Raw genomic sequence first — 19,182 nt, forward strand, 5'->3', positions numbered from 1 at the left:
CTAATCTGGGTACCATATAATAACACTGGACATATCTCTGTCCTATATTAATTTACTGTCCCCTTAAATGTCAGCCATCTCCTGCCCTTTAATTGTGAACATGAGGAAAGAGACCGTCCTTTTAGACAGAAAGAAGATTAACGTTTCAGGGTGGGCAGAATGAATTACAGGGAATAAAAATGTATCAGATTTTGTTGGTCAATATAAGCTCAGAAGTGGAAGGGAAATGATCTCCAGTGGAAGAGAAACAATTCCTTTCTAAAATGGTAAATCAGCAGTGAACAGAGTTGTGAAGTGGGAAAAACCTCATCAAGACATAGCTTGCGGAAATAATAGTTAAAATACACCCATTATTAGAGGCAGAGGAAGGTAGACAATGGCAGAGAGCTGATCAGGGAGGGCAGAGGTCAAACAGAGAAATGAATGGCCGTTTAAAAATTCATAAAAAGCATGGTTGGCAAGTTTGCAGACGATACTAAATTAGGAGGTATTGCTGATAGTGAAGAAGGTTATCAAAAATTACAGGGAGATCTTGATCAGTTGATCGGTTAGGGAAGTGGGCTGATGATTGGCAAATGGATTTCAGTACAGATAATACAGATTACAGAGGCACAACCTCAGGCTAAAGGGACGATCCTTTAAAACAGAGATAAGGAGGAATTTCTTCAGCCAGAGAGTGGTGGATTTGTGGAACTCTTTGCTGCAGAAGGCTGTGGAGGCCAGGTCACTGACTATCTTTAAGACAGAGATAGATAGGTTCTTGATTAATAAGGGGATCAGGGGTGATGGGAAGAACATAGAACATAGAACATTACAGCGCAGAACAGGCCCTTCGGCCCACGATGTTGCACCGACCAGTTAAAAAAAAAAACTGTGACCCTCCAACCTAAACCAATTTCTTTTCGTCCATGAACCTATCTACGGATCTCTTAAACGCCCCCAAACTAGGCGCATTTACTACTGATGCTGGCAGGGCATTCCAATCCCTCACCACCCTCTGGGTAAAGAACCTACCCCTGACATCGGTTCTATAACTACCCCCCCTCAATTTAAAGCCATGCCCCCTCGTGCTGGATTTCTCCATCAGAGGAAAAAGGCTATCACTATCCACCCTATCTAAACCTCTAATCATCTTATATGTTTCAATAAGATCCCCTCTCAGCCGCCGCCTTTCCAGCGAAAACAATCCCAAATCCCTCAGCCTCTCCTCATAGGATCTCCCCTCCATACCAGGCAACATCCTGGTAAACCTCCTCTGCACCCTCTCCAAAGCCTCCACATCCTTCCTGTAATGTGGGGACCAGAACTGCACACAGTACTCCAAGTGCGGCCGCACCAGAGTTGTGTACAGTTGCAACATAACGCTACGACTCCTAAATTCAATCCCCCTACCAATAAACGCCAAGACACCATATGCCTTCTTAACAACCTTATCTACTTGATTCCCAACTTTCAGGGATCTATGCACACATACACCTAGATCCCTCTGCTCCTCCACACTATTCAAAGTCCTCCCGTTAGCCCTATACTCAACACATCTGTTATTCCTACCAAAGTGAATTACCTCACACTTCTCCGCATTAAACTCCATCCGCCACCTCTCGGCCCAACTTTGCAACCTGTCTAAGTCTTCCTGCAAACTACGACACCCTTCCTCACTGTCTACCACACCACCGACTTTGGTGTCATCAGCAAATTTGCTAATCCACCCAACTATACCCTCATCCAGATCATTAATAAATATTACAAACAGCAGTGGCCCCAAAACAGATCCCTGAGGTACACCACTTGTAACCGCACTCCATGATGAATATTTACTATCAACCACCACCCTCTGTTTCCTATCCGCTAGCCAATTCCTGATCCAATTTCCTAGATCACCCCCAATCCCATACATCTGCATTTTCTGCAGAAGCCTACCATGGTGAACCTTATCAAACGCCTTACTAAAATCCATATATACCACGTCCACTGCCTTGCCCCCATCCACCTCCTTGGTCACTTTCTCAAAAAACTCAATAAGGTTAGTAAGGCACGACCTACCTGCCACAAAACCATGCTGACTATCACCTATCAATTCATTACTCTCCAAATAACTATAAATCCTATCCCTTATAATTTTTTCCAACATCTTGCCGACAACAGAAGTGAGACTCACCGGTCTATAATTCCCGGGGAAGTCTCTGTTCCCCTTCTTAAACAATGGGACAACATTCGCTAACCTCCAATCTTCTGGTACTATACCAGAGGCCAACGACGACCTGAAGATCAGAGCCAGAGGCTCTGCAATCACTTCTCTTGCCTCCCAGAGAATCCTTGGATAAATCCCATCCGGACCAGGGGATTTATCTATTTTCAGACCCTCCAGAATATCCTGCACATCCTCCTTATCAACTGTAATACTGTCTATTCTACTCCCCTGCAACCCAGTGTCCTCCTCAGCTATATTCATGTCCCCTTGCGTGAACACCGAAGAGAAATATTGGTTCAATGCTTCACCAATCTCCTCCGGTTCCACACATAACTTCCCTCTGCCATCTATAACTGGCCCTAAACTTGCCCTAACCAACCTTCTGTTCTTGACATACCTATAGAACGCCTTAGGATTCTCTTTAACCCTATCCGCCAAAGTCTTCTCATGTCCCCTTTTAGCCCTTCTAAGCTCGCTCTTCAACTCCCTCTTAGCCAATCTAAAGCTTTCTAGTGCACTACCCGAGTGCTCACGTCTCATCCGAACATAAGCCTCCTTTTTCTTTTTAACCAACAAAGAAACTTTTTTGGTGCACCACGGTTCCCTAGCCCTACCAATTCCTCCTTGCCTGACAGGGACATACCTATCACAGACTCGCAGTAGCTGCTCCTTGAAAAAACTCCACATGTCGGACGTTCCCAGTCCCTGTAATCTCCTAGTCCAACCTATGTTTCCTAATTCTCTCCTAATAGCCTCATAATTACCCTTCCCCCAGCTAAAACCACTGGCCCGAGGTTCATGCCTATCCCTTTCCATCACTAAGGTGAACGTAACCGAATTGTGGTCACTATCACCAAAATGCACACCAACTTCCAAGTCTAGCACCTGGTCTGGCTCATTTCCCAGCACCAGATCCAATATAGCCTCACCTCTAGTTGGCCTGTCTACATACTGAGTCAAAAAACCTTCCTGCACGCTTTGAACAAAAACTGACCCCTCTAACGAGCTAGAGCTATAACAATTCCAGTCAACATTAGTCAAGTTAAAATCCCCCATAACAATTGCCCTATTACTTTCACTCCTAAGCAGGATTGACTCCGCAATCCTTTCCTCAACCTCTCTAGAACTTTTAGGAGGTCTATAAAAGACTCCCAACAGGGAGAATGGGGATGAAAAAGGCAGGAGAATGGGGATGAAAAAAATATCAGCCATGATTGGTTGGCGGAGCAGACCTGACGGGACAAGTGGCCTAATTCTGCTCCTATGTCTTATGGTCTTAAGTGTGAGTGTTGCATTTTGGAAAGTCAAACCAGGGTAGGACTTACACAGTAAATGGTAAGGCCCTGGGGAGTGTTGAGGAACAGAGGAACCCAGGAGTACAAGGACATAGTTTGTTGAAAGTGGCGGCACAGGTAGACAGAGTGGTGAAGAAGGCATTTAGCACACTGGCCTTCATCAGTCAGGGCACTGAGTATAGGAGTTGGGACATTATGTTATAGTTGTATAAGTCGTTGGTGAGGCTGCACTTGGAGTATTGTGTACAGTTTTTGTAACCCTGTTATAGGAAAAACATTGATAAACTGGAAAGAGTGAAAAGAAGATTTATGAGGATGTTGCCGGGACTAATGGGCCTGAGTGATCGCGAGAGGTTGAACAGGTGAGGGCTTTATTCCTTCGAACGTAGGAGAATATGGGGGTGACCATATTGAGGTGTATTAAATAATGAGGGGCATAGATTGGATGAACCCACATTGTCTTTTTGCCAGGGTCGGGGAATTGAAAACTCGAGGGCATAGGTTTAAGGTGAGAGGGGAAAGATTAAAAGGGACCAGAGGGGCAACGTCTTCATGCAGAGGGTGATGTGTACATGGAATGAGCTGCCAGAGAAAGTGGTTGAGGCAGGTTCAAACAGCAGGTTTAAACATTTAAAAAGCATTTGGAGAAGTGCATGGTAACGAGTGGCGTGCCGCAGGGATCGGTACTGGGGCCTCAACTATTTACCATTTATATAGACGATCTGGAGGAGGGGACTGAGTGTAGGGTAACAAAGTTTGCAGACGACACAAAGATAAGTGGAAAAGTGAATCATTTGGAGGGCGTAGAAGGTCTGCAGAGAGATTTGGACAGGCTGAGTGAGTGGGCGAGGATCTGGCAGATGGAGTATAATGTTAACAAATGGGAGGTTATTCACTTTGGAAGAAATAATAGCAAATTGGATTATTATCTAAATGGAAAGAAATTACAACATGCTGCTGTGCAGAGGGACCTGGGGGTCCTTGTGCATGAGACCCAAAGACCCAGTCTGCAGGTGCAACAGGTGATCAAGAAGGCAAATGGGATGTTGGCCTATATCGCGAGGGGGATAGAATATAAAAGCAGAGATGTCTTGCTGCATCTGTACAGGGCATTGGTGAGGCCACAGCTGGAATACTGTGTGCAGTATTGGTCCCCTTATTCGTGGAAGGATATATTGGCCTTGGAGGGAGTGCAGAGAAGGTTCACCAGGATGATACTAGAGATGAGGGGTGTTGATTATGAGGAGAGACTGAGCAGATTGGGTTGATATTCGTTGGAATTTAGAAGGCTGAGGGGGGATCTTATTGAGACCTATAAGATAATGAAGGGGCTGGATAGGGTAGAGATGGAGAGATTCTTTCCACTTAGAAAGGAAACTAGAACTAGAGGGCACAGCCTCAAAATAAAGGGGGGTCAGTTTAGGACAGAGTTGAGGAGGAACTTCTTCTCTCAGAGGGTGGTGAATCTCTGGAATTCTCTGCCCACTGAAGTGGTGGATACCTCGTTGAATATGTTTAAATCATGGATAGATGGACTCCTGATCGGTAAGGGAATTAGGGGTTATGGGGATCAGGCGGGTACGTGGAGCTGATCCACTTCAGATCAGCCATGATCTTATTGAATGGCGGGGCAGGCTCGAGGGGCTAGATGGCCTACTCCTGCTCCTATTTCTTATGTTCTTATGTACATGAATTGGAAAGGATGAGAGGGATATGAGCCAAACATGGGCAATTGGGACAAGCTGGGAGGGCACCATGGTTGGCATGGATCAGTTGGGCCCAAGGGCCTGTTTCCGTGCTGTATTGCTCTATGACTCTATGTGTTGGCTGCGTCAGCATCTATTGCCCATAACTCATTGCCCTTGAACTGAGTGGTTTGCATTGCTGGGGGATGTGGTAATTTCCTTCTTTAAAGGACATTCTTAAATCAGATGGATTTTTACAACAATTGTCATCAATGGACTTCTAATTCTAGATTTTTACTGAATTCAAATTTCAACATTTGCCAACGTGAGATTCGAACCCAGCGTTCACAGTGCATTGCCCTGGATCCCTGTATTATTAATCCAATGACACTATCGCTGTACCATTACCTCCCCATCCATGGTGAAGGAGTCATAATAGCCCGAGATCCAATGAATCAGAGCATGCTCTGAATTTAAATTAATGCTCACTAACACTCACCTCAAAACAATTTCACTGTTTTCACATTTTAAAATCTGCTGCAGCTGAAAAGATCTCAGAGAGATTGGTGTCCAGGAAAAATGTTGCAATCTTCAAATCTTGTCCCTGTAAATGAGGAAAGTTATCGGTGTAATTCAAGGTTAGAAATTCAAGACAGACAAACATTTCTTTTGGTCTGACTTTGCTGTGTGTAAATCTTTCCCTTCTAACCCCCTGTAAAAGGAGTTTCCAAAATCCATCAGCATCTGTCCAGGACAGAAATTCAAAACATTCACTCCTCCTTTAACCTGGCACAGAATTACTTTAGCTGGGACAAAATTGCAGTGGAGGCAGTTCAGGGAAGATCCAGTTGGTTGATTCCTGAAATGAGGAGTTTTAGCTTTCAGGTTGAGCAGCTTGGACCTGTACTCTTTGGAGTTTTGAAGACTGAGAAGTAATCTTAATGAAACATCTGGGAATTTAAGGGCGACACGGTGGCTAGCACTGCTGCCTCACAGTGCCAGGGTCCCAGGTTCAATTCCGGCCTTGGGTCACTGTCTGTGTGGAGTTTGCACATTCTCCCCATGTCTGCATGGGTTTCCTCCGGGTGCTCTGGTTTCCTCCCACAGTCCAAAGATGTGCGGGTTAGGTGGATTGGCCATGCTAAATTGACCCTAGTGTCAGGGGGATTAGCAGGGTAAATGCATGGGGTTGTGGGGATGGGGCCTGGGTGGGATTGTGATCGGTACAGACTCGATGGGCCGAATGGCCTCCTTCTGCACTGTAGGGATTCTATGATTCATATGATATAAGGTGCTTGACAAGGTAGATGCTGAGAGGATGTTTCCTCTGGTGTGGAAATCAAGTAAAAATAAAGGATCTCAAATTTAAGATGAAGAGAGATCTTTTCTCTCAGCGGGTTGTTGATCTTTGGAACTCTGTCTTCACCAGTGAGGATTGGAGGCAGGTCATTGAATATATTCAAAGCTGAGGTTTTGATCCACAAGAAAGTCAAGGGTATGGACGGGGTGGGGGAGCAAAGTAGACATGATCTTATTGAATGATGCAGCAGGCTCGATGGGCCGAATGACGGGCTCCTGTTCCGAATTCTTATTCCGATGTTCTTGGATAGCTGCGCATGCGCCCTGCCACCTATTGTCCCTCTGAAGACAGAGGTTCTGAACCTGCCCCTGAAACCACGCCCATTATACCCGTCAGACAGCAGCGCATGCGCCCTCCGTCTCCGCTGAAACAAGATGGCGGCCGACAACTGGGGCCTGTTCCCGGGATAAAAGCCTGGGAGCTGTAAACCCGGGACCTGCAGGGTCTTATTCGGGTCTTGCAGCCTACAGCGGATGTTTGGAAGCCATAGCTCCCTCCCTACCCCGACTCCCGGCTCCATTTCTCCCGCAACCCCACCGACTCACCCGCAGAAAAACGTGCCAACTCCCGGACTCGCAAGACTCCGAGCAAAGTGACACTGCGCACGCTCCAGATATAACACTGCGCCTGCGCATTAGGCTCCTGTGGAATGAATAGGACACTTTCAAACCCGCAGGGGCACCTGGGAATTAACGACGTCATTGTCAAAGACGATAATAGAATATTATCTTGTGCAATTAAGATCAATCAATTTTTAAAAATGCATTCCTCGGAATTTGTGCGCTGATATTCTCTACTTCTAAAATTGATTTAAACCAGTGCTCTCCTGTGGGAATACCCCGAGTTTTTAAACGTTTTCCCACTAGTTTCCCTCTCTGCTCCCCTGAAGGTACTTACACTGGTTGGCTAAATCCCACAGAGACAGGTTTCTTTCACTTTCTTTCTCCCGATGCTGAATATTCTGTTTTATAGAATGATACATCACAGATGGAAACCATTTGGCTCATCCTGCCCAGTCGGGCTGTCTTTAAGATCTATCCAATTAAACCCACAGCCCTGCTGGCAGAGTGAGAACACTATCTATATACTGCAGCTATGCAGCAGGTGAATGGAAAATGTTTTCCAGTTGCATACCTTTCAGGCACACTCACCCCTAGAAAAATAAATTAGCCTGTGTACGAAGAACAAAGAAAATTACAGCACAGGAACAGACCCTTCGGCCCTCCAAGCCTGCACCGACCATACTGCCCGACTGAACTAAAACCCCCTACCCTTCTGGGGACCCTATCCCTCTATTCCCATCTCATTCATGTACTTTTCAAGACGCCCCTTAAAAGTCACTACCGTATCTGCTTCCACTACCTCCCCCAGCAATGAGTTCCAGGCACCCACCACTCTCTGTGTAAAAAGTCTGCCTCGTACATCTCTTTTAAACTTTACCCCTCGCACCTTAAACCTATTCCCCTGAGTAATTGACACTTCCACTCTGGGAAAAAGCTTCTGACTATCCACTCTGTCCATGCCTCTCATAATCTTGTAGACTTCTATCAGGTCTCCCCTCAACCTCCGTCGCTCCAGTGAGAACAAACCAAGTTTTTCCAACCTCTCCTCATAGCTAATGTCCTCCATACCAGGCAACATCCTGGTCAATCTTTTCTGTACCCTCTGCAAAGCCTCCACATCCTTCTGGAAGTGTGGCGACCAGAATTAAACACTATATTCTAAGTGCGGCCTAACTAAGGTTCTATAAATCTGCAACATGACTTGCCAATTTTTAAACTCAATACCCTGGCCGATGAAGGCAAGCATGTCGTATGTCTTCTTGATGACCTTCTCCACCTGTATTTCCACTTTCAGTGACCTGTGTACCTGTACACCCAGATCCCTTTGCCTATCAATACTCCTATGGGTTCTGCCATTTACTGCATATTTCCTATCTGTATTAGACCTTCCAAAATGCATTACCTCACATTTGTCCGGATTAAACTCCATCTGCCATCTCTCCGCCCAAGTCTCCAACTGATCTATATCCTGCTGAATCCTCTGATGGTCCTCATCGCTATCTAACAAACCCCAGACAGTGAACATTATCCCCCAGACCCAAATATAAAGCGGTGAACATTCTCCCTCCAGAACTGAATATAAAACAGTGAACATTCATCCCCAGACCCGAATATAAAACAGTGAACATTATCCCCCAGACCCAAATATAAAGCAACATTATTGCCCCAGACCCAAATATAAAACAATGAACATTATCCCCCCCAAGACCCGAATATAAAACAGTGAACATTATCCCCCCCAGACCCGAATATAAAACAGTGAACATTATCCCCCCCAGACCCGAATATAAAACAGTGAACATTAACCCCCCCCCCGCCACCCCCCCACCCCACTTGAATACAAAATTGTCCTGATGGATTCAGACAGCATTATCACAATATTCCAAATGTGTTTTTTTCCAGGAATAGATTCAGCGACTGCATCACTCGAGGCCAGAGATACTCTCCTCAAACTCGGCTCATGTGAGGAATCCCTCCAATGAGGCTCAGGAATGCTGCAACCAGAGTCACGTGGCCACCAAGTGTGTAACTGAACAAACTACCGCAACGTTGAAGATGTGATTCAGTGTGAAATGATTTGCTTCACCTGTTGCTTCAGATTTGAGAGAAAATGTCCCTTTCTGGGGTAATTTGACCTTGACCCAGGCACTTTTCAGATCTGAAAGTGATGGCCTTTAGGACAATCACAAGGCTGCACAATACAGAGGGAACACTAATCTGTTTCATTCTGCAACTATGTCGTGGTTACACGAGTAATACTTTCCACTAATTAGCTGCCAGCACCAGAAAGGCATTCAGCCTCCCACACAAATGAGCAAGACTGCGTATGAATATCTTTGCCAGTGCAGTGCCGGGTACAAGGCTGTACATCCCAGTGAGTGGCTGATAGAATAAAACAGCATGTTCCTCGATTTCTCATAATATGTCGTTATTTTTTTCAGCAGCTCACACTCACAAAACCAAAAATACAATGTTAACTGTGATTACAGGTTGGGCAGCACTTGCTGAACAATCCTGAGTGTGCCAATAGCTGCACTCAGAATCAATTGAAGATAATCAGTTGAGTTCATAATACGGCTCAGTTATAGTTGCGAGAAGCAGCTTACATTTATACCCAGCGATCCTTTCCCTGCAAAGAAAAGGAGAATTTTCATCCTCAGTGTGAATTCGCTGGTGTAACAGCAGGTGGGGTGAGGTAGTGAATCCTTTCCCACACACAGAACAGATGAATGGCCTCTCTCCAATGTGACTGTATCTATGGTTTTCCAGCAAGTATGGATAATTGAATTCTTTACCACAATCATCACATTTCCATGGTTTCTCCATTTTCCCAGCCCCAATGTGACCGTGTCAATGGGTTTCCAACCGGAATGGATAATTGAATCCTTTACCACAATCCTCACATTTTCACGGTTTGTCCATGGTGCTGGTGTCCTTCTGTCTCTCCAGGTTGGATGATTAGTTGAAGCCTCATCCACATACAGACCATGTGTATGGTTTCTCTCCACTGTGAATGGTGTGGTGTTTTTCAGGCTGTGTAACTGGTTAAAGCTCTATTCACAGTCAGTTCACTGGAGCACTCTCACTTGGCTGTGTGTGTGTGTCTCAGTTCTTTTTCTGTCACATTGAATTTTGAAATTTTCTTCCACTGACAAAACAGGGAACTATTTCTCCCTCCACTGTCAAAATCAATCATAAGCAATCACTGTCAAAAGCAGGTCATGATGAATCGAATGTCTGTGAATCCTCTTCTAGTTCCCTGCAAAAAGAGTTTTAAAAAGTACTTCAGAACTGACAATTTCAGTTTCCACAAAACATTTCTCCATCTCATTTATCTTGAGCTGTAATCCCCATCCCACACACTCTCTCTTGTCCCTGAGCTGAAATCAAACTCATTGCCCCATCTCCACTCTGAGCCCAGCTCCCTCTCCCTCCAGCTGGATTCAGTCCTCCAGACCATGTGCAGATTGAGAGTACAATCAAGGAGTCAATTATTTTCCTTCCAAGTCAGGGGACGTGCAGCCCCACTGACTCTGTTGTTACCACAATAGGCACATGTGCTCTGCTCACCAATGAAACACCACGGTGACCATTAACATGGGCCTGTTCCTAGGAAAGGCTCCATTTTATTTGTGCCACAACAGCAGGGGAATTACCTCCTGCACAGGCACAAAGGTATCATCAGTCACAGAAAATAATTGCAGCTGGTGTCTCAAACCTCATTTTACCATTTGCTCCCAGACATTCTCAATTCAATTTTGAAATGTGAACTGAAATCTGGCATTATGTGGTAAATTAAAACACATTTTAATGGTCATTTTCAGAATGACTATTCCCAAGAATTAATTCCCAAGTCAGTGAATTAAAATTCTCATCAGCAATGCAGGTGGCACAGTGGTTAGCACTGCTGCCTCACAGCTCCAGGGACCTGGGTTCGATTCCCAATATGGGTCACTCTCCGTGTGGAGTCTGCCCATTTTCCCCATGTCTGCGTGGGTTTTCTCCAGATGCTCCGGTTTCCTCCCATCATCCAAAGATGTGCCAGTTAGGTGCATTGGCTATGCTAAATTGCCCCTTAGTGTCCTGGGATGAGTCGGTTAGAGGGATTAGCAGGTTACAGATGTGGGGTTACTGGAATAGGGCCTTTGTGGGATTGTTGTCGGTGCAGACTTGGCCTAATAACTTCCTTCAGCACTGTAGGGATTCTATGAAATACTTTGGGAGAATTGCTGTTTTAATGGGTATTTTCACAAATTCTATAAAATGATTTTTCAAAACAAATTAATATTTTCTTCAACAGATGATTAATAAATAAAAGTATTTAATAAAACAACCACCCAGTGTGGGGTTCAGGATTCTAACTCAGGGTTTCTGAGCTCCAGGAACCACGAACTGAACCAGCCGGGAATGGTCTCCACAAAGCTTCCCCAACTCCCTCCCGGGAAAAAGCTGCAAACCCGGGAGCTGCAGCTTTTTACTGGGGGTGTTGGGGCCTCCAGCGGGTGATTGTGAATCCTCCCCGCCCACCTCCCAGGGTTTCCTTCCTTCCCAGAGATCAGAGTCCTCATTGATTTGAGGCCAAAGTGTAACCTCTTATTTATTGTCCCCCTCCCCCATCCTCTGATGTGAACCATCCTCCAGTGGCTGAGCCAGGATGGGGCCGTTAACCTGGGCCTGTTCCCGGGAGGGAGGGAGGGAGAAGCCCCGCAGCTGCAAACCAGGGAGCTGACAATGATTCTGAAGGGTTTGCGGATCCACAAAGTGTTTCCAAATCCTCCCAGCCACCGCCTAACGCTGACTCCGCTTCTCCGGGACAAACAAGCGCCAAGGACAGCAATGACAGTGCGCATGCTCCACATCACAATGCCCGGGGACTGATTGACGGCAGCGCCGGACCAATAGGAAGAGGGGGCGGGGCTGGAGGACCGAGCGGGAGCGGCTGGTCCTCCAACCAATCGGAGTGAATGAGGGGCGGGACCTGAAGCATGCGCAGTGCGGGTAATGGCGACGGATGGCCGGTTTTATCTTGGAAGCGAGATCAATACGAGGTAGAGGGCGGCGCGCGGGGAATGATAAATGTGGCGGGTGGGTGGAGAGGCTTTGTAAACATGTTGTTCAAACCCAAACCCCGGAAATGAACTTCCCGGTTCCCCCGCTTTGTACCAAATGGAGCGGCAGCTTGTAGTGTTAGACCCGGGCTGACTGCCGCCATTGAGGCTGCATGTGGGAGGCCGGCAGGGATTGTGATCGGAGAGTGAAGCCCTGACGTCACAATGGAATGGGTGAGAGTGTGACGTCACAATGGAATGGGTGAGAGTGTGACGTCACAATGGAATGGGTGAGGGTGTGATGTCACAATGGAATGGGTGAGGGTGTGACGTCACAATGGAATGGGTGAGAGTGTGACGTCACAATGGAATGGGTGAGGGTGTGATGTCACAATGGAATGGGTGAGGGTGTGATGTCACAATGGAATGGGTGAGGGTTCCAGATGAGCTGAGACTGGGCTGGAGTCGGGCGATGGCACTGACATGTGGCCCGGTGGCACAGTGGTTAGTGCAGCTGCCTAACAGCGCCAGGGACCCGGGTTCAATTCCAGCCTCGGGTCGCTGTCTGTGCAGAGTTTCTACATTCTCCCCGTGTCTGTGTGGGTTTCCTCCGGGTGTTCCGGTTTCCTCCCACAGTCCAAAGATGTGCCGGTTAGACAGATTGGCCATGATAAATTGCCACTTGGTATCGGGGAATTAACAGGTAAATATGTGGATAGGGCCTGGATGGGATTGTTGTCGGTGCAGGCTCGATGGGCTGAATGGCCTCCTCCTACACTGTATTTTATTATTCATTATTATTAATTAATTGCAATTCTGATTTCCAGCTGTTTCTGAGTTTTAACTGTATCCTCTATTGTGAACACCGAGGCAAAATACTTGTTCAATTCATCTCCCAGCTCCTTATTTTTCATTATCAATTCCTGGACTCACTTTCTATTAGACAGTTAAGAAATGAGGTGGAGCAAGTGACTGAAGTGTCAGTATTGGGAGCACCAATAGTTTCAAAATAGTTCTTGAAAAAGATAGGACAGGTCCACAGGTCAAGGCCCTAAACTGGAGCAGGGCCACTTTTGTGGGCATTAGGCAGGATCTAGCAGATGTCGATTAGGTGAATTTGTTTGAAGGGAAAGGAATGACTGGCAAATGGGAGGTTTTAAAAGTGTGATATCAAGAGTCCAGGGGCAGTATATTCCTGTTAAGATGCAGGGAAAGAATGGTAAATTTAGGGATCTCTGGCAGACAAGGGACATTGAGGCTCTGGTCAGGTAAAAGAAGGAAGCATACATTGGGTTTAGGAATCGGGGACAAATGAATCACTCTGACTATAAAAAGTATAAGAAAATACTGAAGAGGGAAATCAGGAGGACAAAATGAAGGTATGATATGGATCTGGCAGGTAAGATTAAAGAAAATTCCAAGATGTTCTATAGCTATATTAAGAGTAAAAGGGTGGCCAGAGAGAGAATAGATCCCCTTAAAAATCAGTCTGGCCATCTGTGTGTGGAGCCACAGGAGATGGGTGAGATTTTTAATGAATAGTTCTCCTCTGTGTTTACTGCGGAGAGCACCATGGGTGCGAAAGAAATAAGGGAAACAAGTGATGATGTCTTGGGCACACGCATGTTACTTGGGAAGGAGGTATCTGCAGCCTTATAAAAGGAAATTACTGCGGATGCTGGAATCTGAAACCAAGAGAGAAAATGCTGGAAAATCTCAGCAGGTCTGGCAGCATCTGTAAGGAGAGAAAAGAGCTGATGTTTCTTGTCTAGATGACCCTTTGTCAAAGCTCTGAAACATCAGTTCTTTTCTCTCCATACAGATGCTGCCAGACCTGCTGAGAATGGGGAGAGAGTGTGTGGGATGGAGATTTCCAGCTTTTGGGGAATGAGAGAGGAAAGAATGTTCCATAGAAATTGTCTGTTCTGAATTTCTATCCTGTACTGACACTGATGACTTTTGGAAACTCATTTTACAGGATATTGAAAAAGGAATCACAGGCTGAAATCTCAAACGTCACGTCTCGATCTGACAGAGTCATATTCCTTGGGACCTCAATATCATCGGACTTTGAATCCAGAAGGAGAAATGATTGTCCAGTCTGTCGATTTGAAAAGATTTGAAATGTCAGTGTGAGTGAAAAAGCATCGACACACTGCCACACTTGAGTGAGAGTGTTCCAATGCACTGACTAAAGAGCTTTAACCAGTTACACAGTCTGAATAAATATCACACCATTCACAGCGGGTAGAGACTGTAATCTTGTTCTGTGTGTGGACGAAGTTTCAACTAATTGTCCACCCAAGAGAGAGGCAAGGACACCTGCACCATGGAGAAACCATGGAAATGTGTGGACTGTGGAAAGGGATACAGAGCCCCATCAGAGCTGGAAGCTCATCGGCGCATCCACACCGGGGAGAGACCATTCACCTGCTCTCAATGTGGGAAGGGATTCATTCAGTTATCCGACCTGCAGTCACACCAGCGAGTTCACACTGGGGAGAGACCATTCACCTGCTCTCACTGTGGGAAGGGATTCATTCAGTTATCCGACCTGCAGTCACACCAGCGAGTTCACACTGGGGAGAGACCATTCACCTGCTCTCAATGTGGGAAGGGATTCACTCAGTTATCCAACTTGCAGACACACCAGCGAGTTCACACTGTAGAGAAACCATTCACCTGCTCTCAGTGTGGAAAGGGATTCACTCGGTCATCCGACCTGCGGAGACACGAGCAAGTTCACACTGGGGAGAGGCCATTCACCTGCTCTGTGTGTGGGAAGGGTTTCAGCGTTTCATCCCGGCTGCTGAGACATCAACAAGTTCACGAGTGATTCCAGGGGTTGGATTCTGCTGTTATTGTTTCTGCTCTCAGTTGCATCCAGGACTGCATTTTGTTCATTCTCACAGTTGGTCAATGGGAAGGGTCAGAGGGTTTCTTTGTGCTGGACTGGCTGGTCTCAGCCTCCAGTGGGCTGATGCTATTTGTGTCTTTTTGCAAATACCTGATTTCAAATGTCACAAGGATCACAGAGTGACAGGGTGTTAGGACGTTTAGAGATATTGAGTCAGAAGAAAACAGAGGTTGGCAGTGCAAAGGTACATTTCTGAATGGAGGGCTGTGACAAGTGACATTCCTCAGGGATCAGTGCTGGGACTTTTGCTGTTTGTAATATATATAAATGATTTGGAGGAAAATGTAACTGGTTTGATTGGTAAGTTTGTGGATGACACAAAGGTTGGTGGAATTGCGGATAGCGATGGGGACTGGCAAAGGATACAGCAGGATATAGATCAGTTGGAGACTTGGGCGGAGAGATGGCAGATGAAGTTTAATCTGGACAAATGTGAGGTAATGCATTTTGGAAGGTCTAATACAGATGGGAAATATACAGTAAATGGAGAACCCTTCAGAGTATTCATAGGCAGAGGGATCTGGGTGTACAGGTGCACAGGTTATTGAAAGTGGCAATGAGGTGGAGAAGATAATCAAGAAGGCATACGGCATGCTTGCCTTCATCGGCCGGGGCATTGAGTTTTTGGAAGTTTACAAACAGGATCACAAGAATGCTTAAGTAATTAATTTTGGTTACTGTTGTTGTAAAGCACATGCTAAGTTTCTCTGTTTGTGTATGGATGATATTTGTGTGTTGAATGCTTCAAGCTTTGAGGTTTTCTGTCTGTGATTTAAATCAAACAGATTTTTAACAAAGGAAGTGTGATCAATAAAACTTTTTTTGTTCAGAAGTTATGAACCTGGAGCCATGTTTACTGGCCAGAGATAGGATTCCAGGATATTTTACTAAACATGTGGGAATTTTAATCCGGATAAAACTCACTCATGAGAGAATGAGAGTTTTAATTTGTAATGGTTATTTAAAATTTGACACATGTGAAATGATTCTGACCAATCCTGTGTTGGATTGATCTTGGGTTAAACTTCCTGTCAGGTCCAAAGATTTATTCCTGACGCAAGTAACACAAAGAAAGGGAAAATTCTGGAATTGGATACTGAAGAAAAGAGTTTAAAAAGAGAGATTATTAAATAGAAATGTTCCCAGACCATGTGGTCATTAGATTAAAACAAAGGAAGGGTGCTGACGTCCATTTGAGAACTTTTAATCCACCCCATTTCTAACTAAGGGAGTCTATGTACAAAGAAAGCCCAAGAAAGACCCCCCCAAGGGGGGTCTGGAAAGTATCATAGAACATAGAACATTACAGCGCAGAACAGGCCCTTCGGCCCACGATGTTGCACCGACCAGTTAAAAAAAAAAACTGTGACCCTCCAACCTAAACCAATTTCTTTTCGTCCATGAACCTATCTACGGATCTCTTAAACGCCCCCAAACTAGGCGCATTTACTACTGATGCTGGCAGGGCATTCCAATCCCTCACCACCCTCTGGGTAAAGAACCTACCCCTGACATCGGTTCTATAACTACCCCCCCTCAATTTAAAGCCATGCCCCCTCGTGCTGGATTTCTCCATCAGAGGAAAAAGGCTATCACTATCCACCCTATCTAAACCTCTAATCATCTTATATGTTTCAATAAGATCCCCTCTTAGCCGCCGCCTTTCCAGTGAAAACAATCCCAAATCCCTCAGCCTCTCCTCATAGGATCTCCCCTCCATACCAGGCAACATCCTGGTAAACCTCCTCTGCACCCTCTCCAAAGCCTCCACATCCTTCCTGTAATGTGGGGACCAGAACTGCACACAGTACTCCAAGTGCGGCCGCACCAGAGTTGTGTACAGTTGCAACATAACGCTACGACTCCTAAATTCAATCCCCCTACCAATAAACGCCAAGACACCATATGCCTTCTTAACAACCTTATCTACTTGATTCCCAACTTTCAGGGATCTATGCACACATACACCTAGATCCCTCTGCTCCTCCACACTATTCAAAGTCCTCCCGTTAGCCCTATACTCAACACATCTGTTATTCCTACCAAAGTGAATTACCTCACACTTCTCCGCATTAAACTCCATCCGCCACCTCTCGGCCCAACTTTGCAACCTGTCTAAGTCTTCCTGCAAACTACGACACCCTTCCTCACTGTCTACCACACCACCGACTTTGGTGTCATCAGCAAATTTGCTAATCCACCCAACTATACCCTCATCCAGATCATTAATAAATATTACAAACAGCAGTGGCCCCAAAACAGATCCCTGAGGTACACCACTTGTAACCGCACTCCATGATGAATATTTACTATCAACCACCACCCTCTGTTTCCTATCCGCTAGCCAATTCCTGATCCAATTTCCTAGATCACCCCCAATCCCATACATCTGCATTTTCTGCAGAAGCCTACCATGGTGAACCTTATCAAACGCCTTACTAAAATCCATATATACCACGTCCACTGCCTTGCCCCCATCCACCTCCTTGGTCACTTTCTCAAAAAACTCAATAAGGTTAGTAAGGCACGACCTACCTGCCACAAAACCATGCTGACTATCACCTATCAATTCATTACTCTCCAAATAACTATAAATCCTATCCCTTATAATTTTTTCCAACATCTTGCCGACAACAGAAGTGAGACTCACCGGTCTATAATTCCCGGGGAAGTCTCTGTTCCCCTTCTTAAACAATGGGACAACATTCGCTAACCTCCAATCTTCTGGTACTATACCAGAGGCCAACGACGACCTGAAGATCAGAGCCAGAGGCTCTGCAATCACTTCTCTTGCCTCCCAGAGAATCCTTGGATAAATCCCATCCGGACCAGGGGATTTATCTATTTTCAGACCCTCCAGAATATCCTGCACATCCTCCTTATCAACTGTAATACTGTCTATTCTACTCCCTTGCAACCCAGTGTCCTCCTCAGCTATATTCATGTCCCCTTGCGTGAACACCGAAGAGAAATATTGGTTCAATGCTTCACCAATCTCCTCCGGTTCCACACATAACTTCCCTCTGCCATCTATAACTGGCCCTAAACTTGCCCTAACCAACCTTCTGTTCTTGACATACCTATAGAACGCCTTAGGATTCTCTTTAACCCTATCCGCCAAAGTCTTCTCATGTCCCCTTTTAGCCCTTCTAAGCTCGCTCTTCAACTCCCTCTTAGCCAATCTAAAGCTTTCTAGTGCACTACCCGAGTGCTCACGTCTCATCCGAACATAAGCCTCCTTTTTCTTTTTAACCAACAAAGAAACTTTTTTGGTGCACCACGGTTCCCTAGCCCTACCAATTCCTCCTTGCCTGACAGGGACATACCTATCACAGACTCGCAGTAGCTGCTCCTTGAAAAAACTCCACATGTCGGACGTTCCCAGTCCCTGTAATCTCCTAGTCCAACCTATGTTTCCTAATTCTCTCCTAATAGCCTCATAATTACCCTTCCCCCAGCTAAAACCACTGGCCCGAGGTTCATGCCTATCCCTTTCCATCACTAAGGTGAACGTAACCGAATTGTGGTCACTATCACCAAAATGCACACCAACTTCCAAGTCTAGCACCTGGTCTGGCTCATTTCCCATCATCATGATGGGGGCACCTGTCCATGAGATGATCACAAAGCTCCATAATGCCCAGATACTAATTTTATTGAACCTATAATGTATGTAATCTATCACCATTCTGATTGGATTGTGTCCAGCCGGGATGGGCTGAGTAACTGGATAAGAATTAATGATATTCTTTGTTGGGTGGAGTTGCACATGGTCAGCCCCTGTGGCTTCTCCTCGCTGGCATAACTCAATAAACTGTTTGTCGATTGAATCAGGCACAACACACTGGGTACATTCCCACTTCATCCTTGGGAGTGGCCTGATAGGCCATGGTCCAGACTAAATGTGGCCTTTGAGGGGTCGTTGTAAATGTGCATTGAAAATGGTTGGAAGCACAGATCACCAGGAAATGGGTCCACCTTTGCCAGTTGACTCTGCTGTGGGAGTGGAAGAGGAATGTTCATGTACAGATTCTCAAACTCCCTCTTCACCTCCCATTCCAGAAACACCATTACAAGATTTACCAGTGGTATTGTACAGGTCGCAATGAAACCACAAAGCTCC

At 45.7% G+C, this 19,182-nt stretch overlaps 3 protein-coding genes across 4 annotated transcripts in view; 2 read left to right on the forward strand and 1 right to left on the reverse strand.

The window, feature by feature from the left end:
* The window catches only part of LOC144481037 (uncharacterized), a 297,288-nt gene that overhangs the window by 5,447 nt on the left and 272,659 nt on the right, over positions 1-19,182 (forward strand). Inside the window, exon 3 of one of the 2 annotated variants that reach the window (XR_013495736.1) lies at positions 8,997-9,504. The exons of the other annotated variant lie outside the window; for it this stretch is intronic. The gene's annotated coding sequence lies outside the window, so the exon portion shown is untranslated. Of the gene's footprint in view, positions 1-8,996; positions 9,505-19,182 lie in introns of those variants that run through there. 2 annotated transcript variants of the gene reach the window in all.
* Positions 1-19,182, forward strand: part of LOC144481041 (uncharacterized) — a 211,559-nt gene that overhangs the window by 3,968 nt on the left and 188,409 nt on the right. The window lies entirely within an intron of this gene.
* The window catches only part of LOC144481057 (uncharacterized), a 128,029-nt gene that overhangs the window by 2,885 nt on the left and 105,962 nt on the right, over positions 1-19,182 (reverse strand). The window lies entirely within an intron of this gene.

This window comes from Mustelus asterias, chromosome 30 (assembly GCF_964213995.1).
Source record: "Mustelus asterias chromosome 30, sMusAst1.hap1.1, whole genome shotgun sequence".
In the NCBI taxonomy this organism is placed as follows: Eukaryota; Metazoa; Chordata; class Chondrichthyes; order Carcharhiniformes; family Triakidae; genus Mustelus; species Mustelus asterias.